This window comes from Ranitomeya variabilis, chromosome 1 (genome assembly GCF_051348905.1).
Source record: "Ranitomeya variabilis isolate aRanVar5 chromosome 1, aRanVar5.hap1, whole genome shotgun sequence".
Taxonomy (NCBI): Eukaryota; Metazoa; Chordata; class Amphibia; order Anura; family Dendrobatidae; genus Ranitomeya; species Ranitomeya variabilis.
The window spans coordinates 770963226-770975340 of record NC_135232.1 but is presented as its reverse complement, the minus strand read 5'-3'; the positions used below and the strand labels follow the sequence as shown (position 1 = coordinate 770975340).

The window sequence follows — 12115 nt, the reverse complement described above, 5'->3', positions numbered from 1 at the left end:
AGATGAAAACAATCGTAAGGGAAAGCTTTGAGAAAAACAAAATAGCAAGTCAACGGTACCGGGGATTCCCAGCCAGTCTCCCATGCCGGTACTTGCCCAGCCTCAAGCTGCTTAGCGTTTGCGATCTGACGAGGGCAGGCACATTCAGCTTAGAGTGGCCATTGACGGACAACTAGCACCACAGCGGGTCTTTTCAAGAGATATAAAATTGTAAGGGAAAGCTTTGATAAACCCCCCCCCCCCCAAAAAAAAAAAAAAGAAACTTGCCCAGCCTCAAGCTGCTTAGCATTTGCGATCTAACCAGAGCTGGCACATTCAGCTTAGAGTGGCCAATGACAGATTGTTCACACCAGTGCGGCTCTTTTCAAGAGGAATACAATCGTCAGGGAAAGCTTGGATCAAAACGAAAAAACCAAGTCAACGGTACCAGGGATTCCCAGCCAGTCTCCCATGCTGGTACTTGCCTAGCCTCAAGCTGCTTAGCATTTGCGATCTGACGAGGGCAGGCACATTCAGCTTAGTGTGGCCATTGACCGATTGCTTTCGCGTCTGCTAGTCTTTTCAAGATGAAAACAATCGTAAGGGAAAGCTTTGAGAAAAACAAAATAGCAAGTCAACGGTACCGGGGATTCCCAGCCAGTCTCCCATGCCGGTACTTGCCCAGCCTCAAGCTGCTTAGCGTTTGCGATCTGACGAGGGCAGGCACATTCAGCTTAGAGTGGCCATTGACGGACAACTAGCACCACAGCGGGTCTTTTCAAGAGATATAAAATTGTAAGGGAAAGCTTTGATAAACCCCCCCCCCCCCAAAAAAAAAAAAGAAACTTGCCCAGCCTCAAGCTGCTTAGCATTTGCGATCTAACCAGAGCTGGCACATTCAGCTTAGAGTGGCCAATGACAGATTGTTCACACCAGTGCGGCTCTTTTCAAGAGGAATACAATTGTCAGGGAAAGCTTGGATCAAAACGAAAAAACCAAGTCAACGGTACCAGGGATTCCCAGCCAGTCTCCCATGCTGGTACTTGCCTAGCCTCAAGCTGCTTAGCATTTGCGATCTGACGAGGGCAGGCACATTCAGCTTAGTGTGGCCATTGACCGATTGCTTTCGCGTCTGCTAGTCTTTTCAAGATGAAAACAATCGTAAGGGAAAGCTTTGAGAAAAACAAAATAGCAAGTCAACGGTACCGGGGATTCCCAGCCAGTCTCCCATGCCGGTACTTGCCCAGCCTCAAGCTGCTTAGCGTTTGCGATCTGACGAGGGCAGGCACATTCAGCTTAGAGTGGCCATTGACGGACAACTAGCACCACAGCGGGTCTTTTCAAGAGATATAAAATTGTAAGGGAAAGCTTTGATAAACCCCCCCCCCCCAAAAAAAAAAAAAAGAAACTTGCCCAGCCTCAAGCTGCTTAGCATTTGCGATCTAACCAGAGCTGGCACATTCAGCTTAGAGTGGCCAATGACAGATTGTTCACACCAGTGCGGCTCTTTTCAAGAGGAATACAATTGTCAGGGAAAGCTTGGATCAAAACGAAAAAACCAAGTCAACGGTACCAGGGATTCCCAGCCAGTCTCCCATGCTGGTACTTGCCTAGCCTCAAGCTGCTTAGCATTTGCGATCTGACGAGGGCAGGCACATTCAGCTTAGTGTGGCCATTGACCGATTGCTTTCGCGTCTGCTAGTCTTTTCAAGATGAAAACAATCGTAAGGGAAAGCTTTGAGAAAAACAAAATAGCAAGTCAACGGTACCGGGGATTCCCAGCCAGTCTCCCATGCCGGTACTTGCCCAGCCTCAAGCTGCTTAGCGTTTGCGATCTGACGAGGGCAGGCACATTCAGCTTAGAGTGGCCATTGACGGACAACTAGCACCACAGCGGGTCTTTTCAAGAGATATAAAATTGTAAGGGAAAGCTTTGATAAACCCCCCCCCCAAAAAAAAAAAAAAAAAGAAACTTGCCCAGCCTCAAGCTGCTTAGCATTTGCGATCTAACCAGAGCTGGCACATTCAGCTTAGAGTGGCCAATGACAGATTGTTCACACCAGTGCGGCTCTTTTCAAGAGGAATACAATCGTCAGGGAAAGCTTGGATCAAAACGAAAAAACCAAGTCAACGGTACCAGGGATTCCCAGCCAGTCTCCCATGCTGGTACTTGCCTAGCCTCAAGCTGCTTAGCATTTGCGATCTGACGAGGGCAGGCACATTCAGCTTAGTGTGGCCATTGACCGATTGCTTTCGCGCCTGCTAGTCTTTTCAAGATGAAAACAATCGTAAGGGAAAGCTTTGAGAAAAACAAAATAGCAAGTCAACGGTACCGGGGATTCCCAGCCAGTCTCCCATGCCGGTACTTGCCCAGCCTCAAGCTGCTTAGCGTTTGCGATCTGACGAGGGCAGGCACATTCAGCTTAGAGTGGCCATTGACGGACAACTAGCACCACAGCGGGTCTTTTCAAGAGATATAAAATTGTAAGGGAAAGCTTTGATAAACCCCCCCCCCCAAAAAAAAAAAAAAAAAAGAAAAAAGAAACTTGCCCAGCCTCAAGCTGCTTAGCATTTGCGATCTGACCAGAGCTGGCACATTCAGCTTAGAGTGGCCAATGACAGATTGTTCAAACCAGTGCGGCTCTTTTCAAGAGGAATACAATCGTCAGGGAAAGCTTGGATCAAAACGAAAAAACCAAGTCAACGGTACCAGGGATTCCCAGCCAGTCTCCCATGCTGGTACTTGCCTAGCCTCAAGCTGCTTAGCATTTGCGATCTGACGAGGGCAGGCACATTCAGCTTAGTGTGGCCATTGACCAATTGCTTTCGCGTCTGCTAGTCTTTTCAAGATGAAAACAATCGTAAGGGAAAGCTTTGAGAAAAAAAAAATAGCAAGTCAACGGTACCGGGGATTCCCAGCCAGTCTCCCATGCCGGTACTTGCCCAGCCTCAAGCTGCTTAGTGTTTGCGATCTGACGAGGGCAGGCACATTCAGCTTAGAGTGGCCATTGACGGACAACTAGCACCACAGCTGGTCTTTTCAAGAGATATAAAATTGTAAGGGAAAGCTTTGATAAACCCCCCCCCCCAAAAAAAAAAAAAGAAACTTGCCCAGCCTCAAGCTGCTTAGCATTTGCGATCTGACCAGAGCTGGCACATTCAGCTTAGAGTGGCCAATGACAAATTGTTCACACCAGTGCGGCTCTTTTCAAGAGGAATACAATCGTTAGGGAAAGCTTGGATCAAAACGAAAAAACCAAGTCAACGGTACCAGGGATTCCCAGCCAGTCTCCCATGCTGGTACTTGCCTAGCCCCAAGCTGCTTAGCATTTGCGATCTGACGAGGGCAGGCACATTCAGCTTAGTGTGGCCATTGACCGATTGCTTTCGCGTCTGCTAGTCTTTTCAAGATGAAAACAATCGTAAGGGAAAGCTTTGAGAAAAACAAAATAGCAAGTCAACGGTACCGGGGATTCCCAGCCAGTCTCCCATGCCGGTACTTGCCCAGCCTCAAGCTGCTTAGCGTTTGCGATCTGACGAGGGCAGGCACATTCAGCTTAGAGTGGCCATTGACGGACAACTAGCACCACAGCGGGTCTTTTCAAGAGATATAAAATTGTAAGGGAAAGCTTTGATAAACCCCCCCCCCCCCAAAAAAAAAAAAAAGAAACTTGCCCAGCCTCAAGCTGCTTAGCATTTGCGATCTAACCAGAGCTGGCACATTCAGCTTAGAGTGGCCAATGACAGATTGTTCACACCAGTGCGGCTCTTTTCAAGAGGAATACAATCGTCAGGGAAAGCTTGGATCAAAACGAAAAAACCAAGTCAACGGTACCAGGGATTCCCAGCCAGTCTCCCATGCTGGTACTTGCCTAGCCTCAAGCTGCTTAGCATTTGCGATCTGACGAGGGCAGGCACATTCAGCTTAGTGTGGCCATTGACCGATTGCTTTCGCGTCTGCTAGTCTTTTCAAGATGAAAACAATCGTAAGGGAAAGCTTTGAGAAAAACAAAATAGCAAGTCAACGGTACCGGGGATTCCCAGCCAGTCTCCCATGCCGGTACTTGCCCAGCCTCAAGCTGCTTAGCTTTTGCGATCTGACGAGGGCAGGCACATTCAGCTTAGAGTGGCCATTGACGGACAACTTGCACCACAGCGGGTCTTTTCAAGAGATATAAAATTGTAAGGGAAAGCTTTGATAAACCCCCCCCCCAAAAAAAAAAAAAAAAAAAGAAAAAAGAAACTTGCCCAGCCTCAAGCTGCTTAGCATTTGCGATCTGACCAGAGCTCGCACATTCAGCTTAGAGTGGCCAATGACAGATTGTTCAAACCAGTGCGGCTCTTTTCAAGAGGAATACAATCGTCAGGGAAAGCTTGGATCAAAACGAAAAAACCAAGTCAACGGTACCAGGGATTCCCAGCCAGTCTCCCATGCTGGTACTTGCCTAGCCTCAAGCTGCTTAGCATTTGCGATCTGACGAGGGCAGGCACATTCAGCTTAGTGTGGCCATTGACCGATTGCTTTCGCGTCTGCTAGTCTTTTCAAGATGAAAACAATCGTAAGGGAAAGCTTTGAGAAAAAAAAAATAGCAAGTCAACGGTACCGGGGATTCCCAGCCAGTCTCCCATGCCGGTACTTGCCCAGCCTCAAGCTGCTTAGCGTTTGCGATCTGACGAGGGCAGGCACATTCAGCTTAGAGTGGCCATTGACGGAAAACTAGCACCACAGCGGGTCTTTTCAAGAGATATAAAATTGTAAGGGAAAGCTTTGATAAACCCCCCCCCAAAAAAAAAAAAAAAGAAACTTGCCCAGCCTCAAGCTGCTTAGCATTTGCGATCTGACCAGAGCTGGCACATTCAGCTTAGAGTGGCCAATGACAAATTGTTCACACCAGTGCGGCTCTTTTCAAGAGGAATACAATCGTTAGGGAAAGCTTGGATCAAAACGAAAAAACCAAGTCAACGGTACCAGGGATTCCCAGCCAGTCTCCCATGCTGGTACTTGCCTAGCCCCAAGCTGCTTAGCATTTGCGATCTGACGAGGGCAGGCACATTCAGCTTAGTGTGGCCATTGACCGATTGCTTTCGCGTCTGCTAGTCTTTTCAAGATGAAAACAATCGTAAGGGAAAGCTTTGAGAAAAACAAAATAGCAAGTCAACGGTACCGGGGATTCCCAGCCAGTCTCCCATGCCGGTACTTGCCCAGCCTCAAGCTGCTTAGCGTTTGCGATCTGACGAGGGCAGGCACATTCAGCTTAGAGTGGCCATTGACGGACAACTAGCACCACAGCGGGTCTTTTCAAGAGATATAAAATTGTAAGGGAAAGCTTTGATAAACCCCCCCCCCAAAAAAAAAAAAATAAATAAACTTGCCCAGCCTCAAGCTGCTTAGCATTTGCGATCTAACCAGAGCTGGCACATTCAGCTTAGAGTGGCCAATGACAGATTGTTCACACCAGTGCGGCTCTTTTCAAGAGGAATACAATCGTCAGGGAAAGCTTGGATCAAAACGAAAAAACCAAGTCAACGGTACCAGGGATTCCCAGCCAGTCTCCCATGCTGGTACTTGCCTAGCCTCAAGCTGCTTAGCATTTGCGATCTGATGAGGGCAGGCACATTCAGCTTAGTGTGGCCATTGACAGATTGCTTTCGCGTCTGCTAGTCTTTTCAAGATGAAAACAATCGTAAGGGAAAGCTTTGAGAAAAACAAAATAGCAAGTCAACGGTACCGGGGATTCCCAGCCAGTCTCCCATGCCGGTACTTGCCCAGCCTCAAGCTGCTTAGCGTTTGCGATCTGACGAGGGCAGGCACATTCAGCTTAGAGTGGCCATTGACGGAAAACTAGCACCACAGCGGGTCTTTTCAAGAGATATAAAATTGTAAGGGAAAGCTTTGATAAACCCCCCCCCCCCAAAAAAAAAAAAGTAACTTGCCCAGCCTCAAGCTGCTTAGCATTTGCGATCTGACCAGAGCTGGCACATTCAGCTTAGAGTGGCCAATGACAAATTGTTCACACCAGTGCGGCTCTTTTCAAGAGGAATACAATCGTTAGGGAAAGCTTGGATCAAAACGAAAAAACCAAGTCAACGGTACCAGGGATTCCCAGCCAGTCTCCCATGCTGGTACTTGCCTAGCCCCAAGCTGCTTAGCATTTGCGATCTGACGAGGGCAGGCACATTCAGCTTAGTGTGGCCATTGACCGATTGCTTTCGCGTCTGCTAGTCTTTTCAAGATGAAAACAATCGTAAGGGAAAGCTTTGAGAAAAACAAAATAGCAAGTCAACGGTACCGGGGATTCCCAGCCAGTCTCCCATGCCGGTACTTGCCCAGCCTCAAGCTGCTTAGCGTTTGCGATCTGACGAGGGCAGGCACATTCAGCTTAGAGTGGCCATTGACGGACAACTAGCACCACAGCGGGTCTTTTCAAGAGATATAAAATTGTAAGGGAAAGCTTTGATAAACCCCCCCCCCCAAAAAAAAAAAAAAAGAAACTTGCCCAGCCTCAAGCTGCTTAGCATTTGCGATCTAACCAGAGCTGGCACATTCAGCTTAGAGTGGCCAATGACAGATTGTTCACACCAGTGCGGCTCTTTTCAAGAGGAATACAATCGTCAGGGAAAGCTTGGATCAAAACGAAAAAACCAAGTCAACGGTACCAGGGATTCCCAGCCAGTCTCCCATGCTGGTACTTGCCTAGCCTCAAGCTGCTTAGCATTTGCGATCTGATGAGGGCAGGCACATTCAGCTTAGTGTGGCCATTGACCGATTGCTTTCGCGTCTGCTAGTCTTTTCAAGATGAAAACAATCGTAAGGGAAAGCTTTGAGAAAAACAAAATAGCAAGTCAACGGTACCGGGGATTCCCAGCCAGTCTCCCATGCCGGTACTTGCCCAGCCTCAAGCTGCTTAGCGTTTGCGATCTGACGAGGGCAGGCACATTCAGCTTAGAGTGGCCATTGACGGACAACTAGCACCACAGCGGGTCTTTTCAAGAGATATAAAATTGTAAGGGAAAGCTTTGATAAACCCCCCCCCCAAAAAAAAAAAAAAAAAAGAAAAAAGAAACTTGCCCAGCCTCAAGCTGCTTAGCATTTGCGATCTGACCAGAGCTGGCACATTCAGCTTAGAGTGGCCAATGACAGATTGTTCAAACCAGTGCGGCTCTTTTCAAGAGGAATACAATCGTCAGGGAAAGCTTGGATCAAAACGAAAAAACCAAGTCAACGGTACCAGGGATTCCCAGCCAGTCTCCCATGCTGGTACTTGCCTAGCCTCAAGCTGCTTAGCATTTGCGATCTGACGAGGGCAGGCACATTCAGCTTAGTGTGGCCAATGACCGATTGCTTTCGCGTCTGCTAGTCTTTTCAAGATGAAAACAATCGTAAGGGAAAGCTTTGAGAAAAAAAAAATAGCAAGTCAACGGTACCGGGGATTCCCAGCCAGTCTCCCATGCCGGTACTTGCCCAGCCTCAAGCTGCTTAGCGTTTGCGATCTGACGAGGGCAGGCACATTCAGCTTAGAGTGGCCATTGACGGACAACTAGCACCACAGCGGGTCTTTTCAAGAGATATAAAATTGTAAGGGAAAGCTTTGATAAACCCCCCCCCCAAAAAAAAAAAAAAAAAAGAAACTTGCCCAGCCTCAAGCTGCTTAGCATTTGCGATCTGACCAGAGCTGGCACATTCAGCTTAGAGTGGCCAATGACAAATTGTTCAAACCAGTGCGGCTCTTTTCAAGAGGAATACAATCGTTAGGGAAAGCTTGGATCAAAACGAAAAAACCAAGTCAACGGTACCAGGGATTCCCAGCCAGTCTCCCATGCTGGTACTTGCCTAGCCCCAAGCTGCTTAGCATTTGCGATCTGACGAGGGCAGGCACATTCAGCTTCGTGTGGCCATTGACCGATTGCTTTCGCGTCTGCTAGTCTTTTCAAGATGAAAACAATCGTAAGGGAAAGCTTTGAGAAAAACAAAATAGCAAGTCAACGGTACCGGGGATTCCCAGCCAGTCTCCCATGCCGGTACTTGCCCAGCCTCAAGCTGCTTAGCGTTTGCGATCTGACGAGGGCAGGCACATTCAGCTTAGAGTGGCCATTGACGGACAACTAGCACCACAGCGGGTCTTTTCAAGAGATATAAAATTGTAAGGGAAAGCTTTGATAAACCCCCCCCCCCAAAAAAAAAAAAAAGAAACTTGCCCAGCCTCAAGCTGCTTAGCATTTGCGATCTAACCAGAGCTGGCACATTCAGCTTAGAGTGGCCAATGACAGATTGTTCACACCAGTGCGGCTCTTTTCAAGAGGAATACAATCGTCAGGGAAAGCTTGGATCAAAACGAAAAAACCAAGTCAACGGTACCAGGGATTCCCAGCCAGTCTCCCATGCTGGTACTTGCCTAGCCTCAAGCTGCTTAGCATTTGCGATCTGACGAGGGCAGGCACATTCAGCTTAGTGTGGCCATTGACCGATTGCTTTCGCGTCTGCTAGTCTTTTCAAGATGAAAACAATCGTAAGGGAAAGCTTTGAGAAAAACAAAATAGCAAGTCAACGGTACCGGGGATTCCCAGCCAGTCTCCCATGCCGGTACTTGCCCAGCCTCAAGCTGCTTAGCGTTTGCGATCTGACGAGGGCAGGCACATTAAGCTTAGAGTGGCCATTGACGGACAACTAGCACCACAGCGGGTCTTTTCAAGAGATATAAAATTGTAAGGGAAAGCTTTGATAAACCCCCCCCCAAAAAAAAAAAAAAAAAAAGAAAAAAGAAACTTGCCCAGCCTCAAGCTGCTTAGCATTTGCGATCTGACCAGAGCTGGCACATTCAGCTTAGAGTGGCCAATGACAGATTGTTCAAACCAGTGCGGCTCTTTTCAAGAGGAATACAATCGTCAGGGAAAGCTTGGATCAAAACGAAAAAACCAAGTCAACGGTACCAGGGATTCCCAGCCAGTCTCCCATGCTGGTACTTGCCTAGCCTCAAGCTGCTTAGCATTTGCGATCTGACGAGGGCAGGCACATTCAGCTTAGTGTGGCCATTGACCGATTGCTTTTGCATCTGCTAGTCTTTTCAAGATGAAAACAATCGTAAGGGAAAGCTTTGAGAAAAAAAAAATAGCAAGTCAACGGTACCGGGGATTCCCAGCCAGTCTCCCATGCCGGTACTTGCCCAGCCTCAAGCTGCTTAGCGTTTGCGATCTGACGAGGGCAGGCACATGCAGCTTAGAGTGGCCATTGACGGAAAACTAGCACCACAGCGGGTCTTTTCAAGAGATATAAAATTGTAAGGGAAAGCTTTGATAAACCCCCCCCCCAAAAAAAAAAAAAAGAAACTTGCCCAGCCTCAAGCTGCTTAGCATTTGCGATCTGACCAGAGCTGGCACATTCAGCTTAGAGTGGCCAATGACAAATTGTTCACACCAGTGCGGCTCTTTTCAAGAGGAATACAATCGTTAGGGAAAGCTTGGATCAAAACGAAAAAACCAAGTCAACGGTACCAGGGATTCCCAGCCAGTCTCCCATGCTGGTACTTGCCTAGCCCCAAGCTGCTTAGCATTTGCGATCTGACGAGGGCAGGCACATTCAGCTTAGTGTGGCCATTGACCGATTGCTTTTGCGTCTGCTAGTCTTTTCAAGATGAAAACAATCGTAAGGGAAAGCTTTGAGAAAAACAAAATAGCAAGTCAACGGTACCGGGGATTCCCAGCCAGTCTCCCATGCCGGTACTTGCCCAGCCTCAAGCTGCTTAGCGTTTGCGATCTGACGAGGGCAGGCACATTCAGCTTAGAGTGGCCATTGACGGACAACTAGCACCACAGCGGGTCTTTTCAAGAGATATAAAATTGTAAGGGAAAGCTTTGATAAACCCCCCCCCCAAAAAAAAAAAAAAAAAGAAACTTGCCCAGCCTCAAGCTGCTTAGCATTTGCGATCTAACCAGAGCTGGCACATTCAGCTTAGAGTGGCCAATGACAGATTGTTCACACCAGTGCGGCTCTTTTCAAGAGGAATACAATCGTCAGGGAAAGCTTGGATCAAAACGAAAAAACCAAGTCAACGGTACCAGGGATTCCCAGCCAGTCTCCCATGCTGGTACTTGCCTAGCCTCAAGCTGCTTAGCATTTGCGATCTGACGAGGGCAGGCACATTCAGCTTAGTGTGGCCATTGACCGATTGCTTTCGCGTCTGCTAGTCTTTTCAAGATGAAAACAATCGTAAGGGAAAGCTTTGAGAAAAACAAAATAGCAAGTCAACGGTACCGGGGATTCCCAGCCAGTCTCCCATGCCGGTACTTGCCCAGCCTCAAGCTGCTTAGCGTTTGCGATCTGACGAGGGCAGGCACATTCAGCTTAGAGTGGCCATTGACGGACAACTAGCACCACAGCGGGTCTTTTCAAGAGATATAAAATTGTAAGGGAAAGCTTTGATAAACCCCCCCCCCCAAAAAAAAAAAAAAAAAAAGAAAAAAGAAACTTGCCCAGCCTCAAGCTGCTTAGCATTTGCGATCTGACCAGAGCTGGCACATTCAGCTTAGAGTGGCCAATGACAGATTGTTCAAACCAGTGCGGCTCTTTTCAAGAGGAATACAATCGTCAGGGAAAGCTTGGATCAAAACGAAAAAACCAAGTCAACGGTACCAGGGATTCCCAGCCAGTCTCCCATGCTGGTACTTGCCTAGCCTCAAGCTGCTTAGCATTTGCGATCTGACGAGGGCAGGCACATTCAGCTTAGTGTGGCCATTGACCGATTGCTTTCGCGTCTGCTAGTCTTTTCAAGATGAAAACAATCGTAAGGGAAAGCTTTGAGAAAAAAAAAATAGCAAGTCAACGGTACCGGGGATTCCCAGCCAGTCTCCCATGCCGGTACTTGCCCAGCCTCAAGCTGCTTAGCGTTTGCGATCTGACGAGGGCAGGCACATTCAGCTTAGAGTGGCCATTGACGGACAACTAGCACCACAGCGGGTCTTTTCAAGAGATATAAAATTGTAAGGGAAAGCTTTGATAAACCCCCCCCCCCAAAAAAAAAAAAAAGAAACTTGCCCAGCCTCAAGCTGCTTAGCATTTGCGATCTAACCAGAGCTGGCACATTCAGCTTAGAGTGGCCAATGACAGATTGTTCACACCAGTGCGGCTCTTTTCAAGAGGAATACAATCGTCAGGGAAAGCTTGGATCAAAACGAAAAAACCAAGTCAACGGTACCAGGGATTCCCAGCCAGTCTCCCATGCTGGTACTTGCCTAGCCTCAAGCTGCTTAGCATTTGCGATCTGACGAGGGCAGGCACATTCAGCTTAGTGTGGCCATTGACCGATTGCTTTCGCGTCTGCTAGTCTTTTCAAGATGAAAACAATCGTAAGGGAAAGCTTTGAGAAAAACAAAATAGCAAGTCAACGGTACCGGGGATTCCCAGCCAGTCTCCCATGCCGGTACTTGCCCAGCCTCAAGCTGCTTAGCGTTTGCGATCTGACGAGGGCAGGCACATTCAGCTTAGAGTGGCCATTGACGGACAACTAGCACCACAGCGGGTCTTTTCAAGAGATATAAAATTGTAAGGGAAAGCTTTGATAAACCCCCCCCCAAAAAAAAAAAAAAAAAAAGAAAAAAGAAACTTGCCCAGCCTCAAGCTGCTTAGCATTTGCGATCTGACCAGAGCTGGCACATTCAGCTTAGAGTGGCCAATGACAGATTGTTCAAACCAGTGCGGCTCTTTTCAAGACGAATACAATCGTCAGGGAAAGCTTGGATCAAAACGAAAAAACCAAGTCAACGGTACCAGGGATTCCCAGCCAGTCTCCCATGCTGGTACTTGCCTAGCCTCAAGCTGCTTAGCATTTGCGATCTGACGAGGGCAGGCACATTCAGCTTAGTGTGGCCATTGACCGATTGCTTTCGCATCTGCTAGTCTTTTCAAGATGAAAACAATCGTAAGGGAAAGCTTTGAGAAAAAAAAAATAGCAAGTCAACGGTACCGGGGATTCCCAGCCAGTCTCCCATGCCGGTACTTGCCCAGCCTCAAGCTGCTTAGCGTTTGCGATCTGACGAGGGCAGGCACATGCAGCTTAGAGTGGCCATTGACGGAAAACTAGCACCACAGCGGGTCTTTTCAAGAGATATAAAATTGTAAGGGAAAGCTTTGATAAACCCCCCC

The 12115-nt window shown here is 47.9% G+C and overlaps 42 pseudogenes; all 42 read right to left on the bottom strand.

The window, feature by feature from the left end:
* Positions 1–47: 47 nt before the first annotated feature.
* LOC143799814 (5S ribosomal RNA) lies at positions 48–166 on the bottom strand (annotated as a pseudogene).
* Positions 167–415: 249 nt separating this feature from the next.
* Positions 416–534, bottom strand: LOC143797519 (5S ribosomal RNA; annotated as a pseudogene).
* A 77-nt stretch (positions 535–611) lies between these two features.
* LOC143799813 (5S ribosomal RNA) lies at positions 612–730 on the bottom strand (annotated as a pseudogene).
* Positions 731–977: 247 nt separating this feature from the next.
* LOC143797517 (5S ribosomal RNA) lies at positions 978–1096 on the bottom strand (annotated as a pseudogene).
* Positions 1097–1173: 77 nt separating this feature from the next.
* On the bottom strand, positions 1174–1292 carry LOC143799812 (5S ribosomal RNA; annotated as a pseudogene).
* A 248-nt stretch (positions 1293–1540) lies between these two features.
* LOC143797516 (5S ribosomal RNA) lies at positions 1541–1659 on the bottom strand (annotated as a pseudogene).
* Positions 1660–1736: 77 nt separating this feature from the next.
* On the bottom strand, positions 1737–1855 carry LOC143799811 (5S ribosomal RNA; annotated as a pseudogene).
* A 249-nt stretch (positions 1856–2104) lies between these two features.
* Positions 2105–2223, bottom strand: LOC143797511 (5S ribosomal RNA; annotated as a pseudogene).
* A 77-nt stretch (positions 2224–2300) lies between these two features.
* LOC143799809 (5S ribosomal RNA) lies at positions 2301–2419 on the bottom strand (annotated as a pseudogene).
* A 258-nt stretch (positions 2420–2677) lies between these two features.
* LOC143797510 (5S ribosomal RNA) lies at positions 2678–2796 on the bottom strand (annotated as a pseudogene).
* A 77-nt stretch (positions 2797–2873) lies between these two features.
* LOC143798834 (5S ribosomal RNA) lies at positions 2874–2992 on the bottom strand (annotated as a pseudogene).
* A 246-nt stretch (positions 2993–3238) lies between these two features.
* LOC143798221 (5S ribosomal RNA) lies at positions 3239–3357 on the bottom strand (annotated as a pseudogene).
* A 77-nt stretch (positions 3358–3434) lies between these two features.
* Positions 3435–3553, bottom strand: LOC143799808 (5S ribosomal RNA; annotated as a pseudogene).
* Positions 3554–3802: 249 nt separating this feature from the next.
* Positions 3803–3921, bottom strand: LOC143797509 (5S ribosomal RNA; annotated as a pseudogene).
* A 77-nt stretch (positions 3922–3998) lies between these two features.
* On the bottom strand, positions 3999–4117 carry LOC143797975 (5S ribosomal RNA; annotated as a pseudogene).
* A 258-nt stretch (positions 4118–4375) lies between these two features.
* On the bottom strand, positions 4376–4494 carry LOC143797508 (5S ribosomal RNA; annotated as a pseudogene).
* Positions 4495–4571: 77 nt separating this feature from the next.
* Positions 4572–4690, bottom strand: LOC143799807 (5S ribosomal RNA; annotated as a pseudogene).
* A 246-nt stretch (positions 4691–4936) lies between these two features.
* Positions 4937–5055, bottom strand: LOC143798220 (5S ribosomal RNA; annotated as a pseudogene).
* A 77-nt stretch (positions 5056–5132) lies between these two features.
* On the bottom strand, positions 5133–5251 carry LOC143799806 (5S ribosomal RNA; annotated as a pseudogene).
* Positions 5252–5500: 249 nt separating this feature from the next.
* Positions 5501–5619, bottom strand: LOC143800788 (5S ribosomal RNA; annotated as a pseudogene).
* Positions 5620–5696: 77 nt separating this feature from the next.
* LOC143799805 (5S ribosomal RNA) lies at positions 5697–5815 on the bottom strand (annotated as a pseudogene).
* Positions 5816–6061: 246 nt separating this feature from the next.
* On the bottom strand, positions 6062–6180 carry LOC143798219 (5S ribosomal RNA; annotated as a pseudogene).
* Positions 6181–6257: 77 nt separating this feature from the next.
* LOC143799804 (5S ribosomal RNA) lies at positions 6258–6376 on the bottom strand (annotated as a pseudogene).
* A 248-nt stretch (positions 6377–6624) lies between these two features.
* LOC143800776 (5S ribosomal RNA) lies at positions 6625–6743 on the bottom strand (annotated as a pseudogene).
* Positions 6744–6820: 77 nt separating this feature from the next.
* Positions 6821–6939, bottom strand: LOC143799802 (5S ribosomal RNA; annotated as a pseudogene).
* Positions 6940–7196: 257 nt separating this feature from the next.
* LOC143798771 (5S ribosomal RNA) lies at positions 7197–7315 on the bottom strand (annotated as a pseudogene).
* A 77-nt stretch (positions 7316–7392) lies between these two features.
* On the bottom strand, positions 7393–7511 carry LOC143799801 (5S ribosomal RNA; annotated as a pseudogene).
* Positions 7512–7761: 250 nt separating this feature from the next.
* On the bottom strand, positions 7762–7880 carry LOC143798904 (5S ribosomal RNA; annotated as a pseudogene).
* Positions 7881–7957: 77 nt separating this feature from the next.
* Positions 7958–8076, bottom strand: LOC143799800 (5S ribosomal RNA; annotated as a pseudogene).
* A 247-nt stretch (positions 8077–8323) lies between these two features.
* Positions 8324–8442, bottom strand: LOC143797507 (5S ribosomal RNA; annotated as a pseudogene).
* A 453-nt stretch (positions 8443–8895) lies between these two features.
* Positions 8896–9014, bottom strand: LOC143797498 (5S ribosomal RNA; annotated as a pseudogene).
* A 77-nt stretch (positions 9015–9091) lies between these two features.
* Positions 9092–9210, bottom strand: LOC143800611 (5S ribosomal RNA; annotated as a pseudogene).
* Positions 9211–9456: 246 nt separating this feature from the next.
* Positions 9457–9575, bottom strand: LOC143798218 (5S ribosomal RNA; annotated as a pseudogene).
* A 77-nt stretch (positions 9576–9652) lies between these two features.
* On the bottom strand, positions 9653–9771 carry LOC143799799 (5S ribosomal RNA; annotated as a pseudogene).
* Positions 9772–10020: 249 nt separating this feature from the next.
* LOC143797487 (5S ribosomal RNA) lies at positions 10021–10139 on the bottom strand (annotated as a pseudogene).
* A 77-nt stretch (positions 10140–10216) lies between these two features.
* Positions 10217–10335, bottom strand: LOC143799798 (5S ribosomal RNA; annotated as a pseudogene).
* A 259-nt stretch (positions 10336–10594) lies between these two features.
* On the bottom strand, positions 10595–10713 carry LOC143797473 (5S ribosomal RNA; annotated as a pseudogene).
* A 77-nt stretch (positions 10714–10790) lies between these two features.
* LOC143799796 (5S ribosomal RNA) lies at positions 10791–10909 on the bottom strand (annotated as a pseudogene).
* A 247-nt stretch (positions 10910–11156) lies between these two features.
* On the bottom strand, positions 11157–11275 carry LOC143797461 (5S ribosomal RNA; annotated as a pseudogene).
* Positions 11276–11352: 77 nt separating this feature from the next.
* LOC143799795 (5S ribosomal RNA) lies at positions 11353–11471 on the bottom strand (annotated as a pseudogene).
* A 257-nt stretch (positions 11472–11728) lies between these two features.
* LOC143797449 (5S ribosomal RNA) lies at positions 11729–11847 on the bottom strand (annotated as a pseudogene).
* A 77-nt stretch (positions 11848–11924) lies between these two features.
* On the bottom strand, positions 11925–12043 carry LOC143800610 (5S ribosomal RNA; annotated as a pseudogene).
* Between the last annotated feature and the right edge of the window lie 72 nt (positions 12044–12115).